Raw genomic sequence first — 6,000 nt, 5'->3', positions numbered from 1 at the left:
CTACTCATAACATTGTGTAAGCAGCAACCTCCAATCCCGAAAGAAATTTCTTACGTATTGTGTAATTTAAAGCTAAAATATTATATCAATAGCATAAGTCAGTTTTGGAAGCTACAGACCACGTAATGCGAAATAACAAGTACCTACTTACATTGGTCAATTCAGTCTTTTTCAGTTTTTTTTTTATGCATAACAAGGCAGGTATTTGACCACAATCGCACCTGATGTTAAGTGGGATGCAGTCTAGGATGGTACATATCTGCCCTGTAAGTGCCTATTCACTCTCGCCTTGAAAAGTCTGCACATATTTGATGTTATGTACATCTTACCGTTAGATAATTTCTGGCAACTAGTGGTGACTGAGTTTGTTTCGGCGTTTCTTCTCAGCACTTGCCATAATGTTTATCTCGAAGCGCTGGTAGGGCCCAAAAGATAAGGAAACATGTAAAGTGCCACAATAAGGACTACCTTTTTTTATTTATTGTATTTTGACGTTCATATGTGCCACTAGTGGTCTAAAATTCTAAATTGAATAAAATATTTTTGATTTTGATTTTTTTATTTTAATTAATAATCTTTGCATAGGACTAATTGAGTGTTAGTCAACGCACTGCACAATATTGCAGTAGGTAGATGCTGATTCGGTATTCCTATGGTATGAATGCAACAGCAGTTCCTCTGTATTTATTTACACTGTGCCAATGGGGTCGCCACCTCTCATATTGGTTGGAATAGCTGACGAGGCGAGCTAGGACTTTTTCTGAGTTACGTACAGGAGCTAAATCGTGCGGAAATTATTATTGACAGAGGTATTCGTGGGGCGGATAATGTGGCTTTTTCTTTGTGATGGATGGGTGATAATAGTATGGGCTGCAATTAATTTGAAGTCAGATCACGCAAGTCTAGACAGCTGTCATAATAACCAGTAGTAGTGGTAGTGGGATTCGTATTTTGACCGCAATCACACCTGATGTAAAGTGAGATGCAGTCTAGAATGGTACATGCCTACATTGTAAGACTTCATATTATAATTAATTTTTACCTTGAAGAGACCCAGATGTATAGTGTTCGGGAAAGATAGCAACAGGCAGCGAATTCCAGTCCCTAGCTTTTGCATTATAAAAGAGCGATACGCATAGTGTGCGAAGTCAATTTTTGAGATATTTTAGGATCATCATGAGTCTATTAGTCCACTTATGGAATTCCACATATCATTGGGAGGCACATTGGTTGTGCGAAATTCTATCCAGCCTTCGGCTTGTCTCATCCAACTTCTGCCATAGACCCTACGAAAGTTATCCCTCCACCTAACTGAATGGCATCCTACACTACACTTTCATTACTTTATCTTCATGACAAAAATGCGAAATATAACCATCAAAAATGACATTACCAACACAAACCGCACAATTTCGTAACATTCAACAAAAACGAAACATAATTTTATGTAAAATTGACACTCTTTCGCAACAGTAATCGGGTTTGTCGCTCCAATGCTTCGGAAATGTATGTAGCGGAATAAATCAAATTTACCAGGGAAAATCGGAAAAATAGCTAGCAATACCACTGAAGATCTTATCTGCACCTTTCAATCAAATGAAATTGGTTTGCTTAGAGCTCAAGTATGACTTGGTGATATTTTATGCTCGCACCACATCGTCACTGCTTTTGTTTCCTAGTGGTTTTGAAAGTAGGTAGTAGGTACTTAGGTTTTATTGGAGACCTAGCAATTACTTAAATACCTAATTAGGTATTACACAAATAATTGTATGTGTAATTACACAGTTCAGTGTTAAAATAGTACACAGCTATAGTTGTAATAAGCTTCCCCTTTTTCATATTGTGCTTGTTTTAACATCTCACCCGCAAGTTTCCTCAGTTACTTCGTGATCATGGCGCTTGCAACCGTGCCGAAAGATAGTTCCAATAGGAATCTCAAAATTGAGGTACATGGTAGCAATCCCGTCAGTAATAATCATTATATTTTCCTTAGTTTTGTTCCCAAAACGTTATAATTAGTAGGTACTCGTTGTCGTGGCTAAATAAAAATACTGATCAAGAGACTGGAAAATATCATAGTAGAGAACAATCAAAAGTTAGTTTCGGGAGGGTTAAGTGGAGGTTGATGTTTCTTTATTCTTAAATTTATAAAGGCAATCATTAGTAATCTTATATTAAATTAGATAGACGGGGTTGATTACTTATTTCCTATGCCAAATCCGATCACAGCGAGATCTTTCGGAGTTCTTTTAAAACTTCAAGCTGTATAAAACAGACACACATAAACGGCATGCCATTTCCTACCGTGAGTGCAAAACAAACGAGAGAGTAGTAAAAATAATGAAGTACACTACATAAACGTACACTCAGAAGCCAAAATGAGGTGGAAGTCGTAAAGTGGTGTTGAGGAACTGTGAATCACTTCTTTCGTGTAAGTATACAGCTGCAGATAGTTGTATAAAAGCGATATCTAGAACTTCTATAAAGCCTTTTTATAGCAGTTTCGTTGAAATTACGCCATCTATAATTTCCCTGGGGGCTTAGTGTTATTTTACATCAAAATTATTCGATATTGAGTGCGTCAAAATCTATGAAGATTTTAGTTCTTGACAGTATCCGCTAGGGACGCTGTACATTGTACAATACGTCATACTTTAATGTAATTTTTTTACGCACTCGATATTGATTAAGTTTGATGTAAACTCGCACTACGCCTCCTGAACATATCTAATAAATAATTTCAATTTAAATCATAGAAAGTTAAATTATTTTTTTAAACTGAGCGCAAAATCTGACCTTTAAAATCCTGTAAGGGGAATAAACGAGATCCATAGCATTATACATGAAAATATTAGTTCTAATTCGTACGAAAATTCCAAAATCTTACTAATAATTTATGACAATCTGTGACAGACTAAATTTCACGCGGGTGAAGCCGCGGGCAAAAGCTAGTTTCTTCATATACTCACTACCAAATATGGGTACTTCCTAATAACTAGTACATCTTTACTCATGCTTTACAAACAAGTACGTACAGTTACCTTAAAACATAAAAGTACATTTCATTAGTCTAACCTTAGTATAGCTCGCTAACTCCTATCCTGAAGTTAATCTGACTTGAACCAATTTACATGTAGATTGGGTTCGAAACTGATCCATCGAACGTTCCTAGCTAATGCCGATGCCTACTCCTTCAGACCTTTAGAAATCACAAACTCACATCTCTATTTCGTTAGCAATAAGGTTTGTTTTAAACAAAAGGTTTCTTCAGACGGCAAAAGACGCCTTGCGAGCGAATTAGTTGAACAATTTTATTGATGCACTCTGATTTTGTTTATTCGATCGTAGCACTAAGTAATTGAGCTCAAAATGGAATGAACGGATAAAGAGTTGATAAAATACATCAATTTGTTATAAGTTTCAACTTTTGAAGCTCGATGGGGCCTTGGGATTGTGTGTGATGGAGTGGTTTCGCGTATTGTTTTGTTTTTCGAATTTATCAAAAAATATTGCTGATTCATTTTACTTTTAGATAAGTTGCAATAATATATTTTAAACCATCCAAATCCGATAAAAGCTAAGTGCATTTTCAAATAACAACAACCATTTAAAATTAAAATGAAAATACGTTTGCAAATTAAATCTGCGTTTTATAATTTCGATGAATTTTGCTTTTTTGCACTTGAAATTATTTAAAAAACAACTAAATGTTCTAAAATAAAAAATAAACCTACCATAGATTTTTTTTTCATGAATTTATTTTTCCATTAGAGCTCAATACGGCTCTAGCAAGTGCATATTAAAACCAATTATTTCATAATACTCGAGACAGTCAATTTGTTTGTAACTGAGGCAGATGTCACCCCTTACTACTCACCCCTTGCACAAAAGTACAACGTACAAATAGCAAGCCGCAAGTCCGACCGACGTTTGATCAAACGTTTGCTTAAGAGATCAAACGGCCCAATGTTTGCTCTCCACGCCAAATATTGGTTCAAATCCGCGCGACAGATATTGTCATGTGCTCTTCATTACTGATGCCCTTTATAAGGATATAAATTTGAAAAGTCCACGTTACAAACGATAATCAACTTTGAATTGAGGCAATAAGACGTATAATTAAAGTATAATAATAGTCTGAACTATTATTATACGTTAATTGCATTAATCATAGCAGCGTTGTGTATAATTAAGCAGTGTGTACTATTATTATTAATTAGGAATGAAATAAGCTTTAGACGTGAAACTTTAATAATCAAATCAAATTGTATCAAAGCGATATCAAAGGGTAGTATAAACTTTATGGTTTTACTTTACACAGAGGTTAATGGGAGCGTACGTGACGTTCATAAGAAGGCTACCTTATGAGCTGGTGTATAAATAGTAAAGACTTAGCACGTAAATTGTAAAACCTATTGTTTATTGATGAACTAGCGGCCGCCAGCGACTTCGTACGCGTGGATCCCGTTTTACCCCCTTAGGATTTGAGTTTTGTAAAATCCTTTCTTAGCGAATGCCTACGCCTACCTTTGAGTAATTTATTGATGAATTCTTGAGTTGAACTAAATTTGTACAACAATATTCGATTTCGAATGCCGCTTATTGCCTAATACGTTTCGTCATCATCATCCTCATCATTTCAGCCACATGACGTCCACTGCTGAACATAGGCCTCTCCCAATGATTTCCGTGATGACCGGTTGGTAGCGGCTTCCATCCAGCGCCTTCCTGCTACCTTTATGAGGTCGTCGGTCCATCTTGTGCATGGAAGTTCTACGCTGCGCTTTCCGGTACGTTTAAACATTTTATTATTTTTTTTACTAAAAAAAGTATTTCAAATCTATCTAGATGACCTGGCCTATAAAAGTTTAGGTATAGTTATAAAACTAAATTACTTATAACATACTCAGGCCAAGTTTTCATATCAATTCCTGGTAAACCCTCCAGTAAATATACAGTCCCTTAAATATACAATTCCCTATTCAATATCGGTGATTGTAAACATACCTTTTGCTTTAAGCAGTAAAATCTGGACCCCAATACATAATAATCCAGTTAATATTGAGTTAGTGTAATATAATATAGGGTAGGTGAAATAGTGGGGTTTGGTTTTTTGCGGCATTCACAGTTTATATCGTTAAGACGAAGCCTTAAATCTACATTATACGTTGTACATTTGGATTTTTGTAACGTCATTTTATACACTTGACACACACTACATACGCATCCTTCGATAGTATTGGCGCATGTAATATGACGTCACAACTATTTACCAATTCCTTATTCTTAGGGCCGATTTTTCAATCATCAGTTAACTTTTAACTGAAGAATAAACTTGTCATTTTGACATATTTTCCATACTGAAACTGTCAATGTGCCAAACCTATTCTTCAGTTAAAAGTTATCCGACGATTGAAAAATCAGCCCTTAGAAGAATATGCTTTAAATAAGTTGAAATGCCTTTAAACATAGTTTGTTTATAACAATGTTGCACCTACTGTCGGTACGCTTAGATTTTTTAAATACGCAACAGATTTTAATGCAGTTTTCAGCAAGAAGCCCGTGCGAAGCCGGGCGGGTTGCTTGTTACATAAACATGTAAGGAAAATTTTGTAGAGATGCAGTATACATCTATTGTATTTAACGTTCCCTCGTACACTCTACACCACGTTCCCTCGTACCTACACTCTACACGGCTCCACCGTAGGCCGATTCCCTAGAAACCATTAGACTTGCAAACAGACAAAGCCTACAAAATCCGAAGCTATGGCTTATGGAATTTCGAAATGCTTGTACTATGTGCACTTTCATGTTAATCCTTCCCAGGTTTCAAAGCTTTGTTTCCTTGAATTTTCAACTTTAACGTAGGATGTAAACATATTACTTATGAATCTAGGTTTAAAAAATAATAAAAAATAGTTTTTATCTCGATACTCAACTCAATAACTCAATAAAAATACATATGCATTTTCAAGTAACCTACTTATACTTGAAAATGCA

This window comes from Ostrinia furnacalis, unplaced genomic scaffold (genome assembly GCF_004193835.3).
Source record: "Ostrinia furnacalis isolate ACB-3 unplaced genomic scaffold, ASM419383v2 OfSCF0738, whole genome shotgun sequence".
NCBI classification, from domain to species: domain Eukaryota; kingdom Metazoa; phylum Arthropoda; class Insecta; order Lepidoptera; family Crambidae; genus Ostrinia; species Ostrinia furnacalis.
This window is presented reverse-complemented; position numbering follows the sequence as displayed.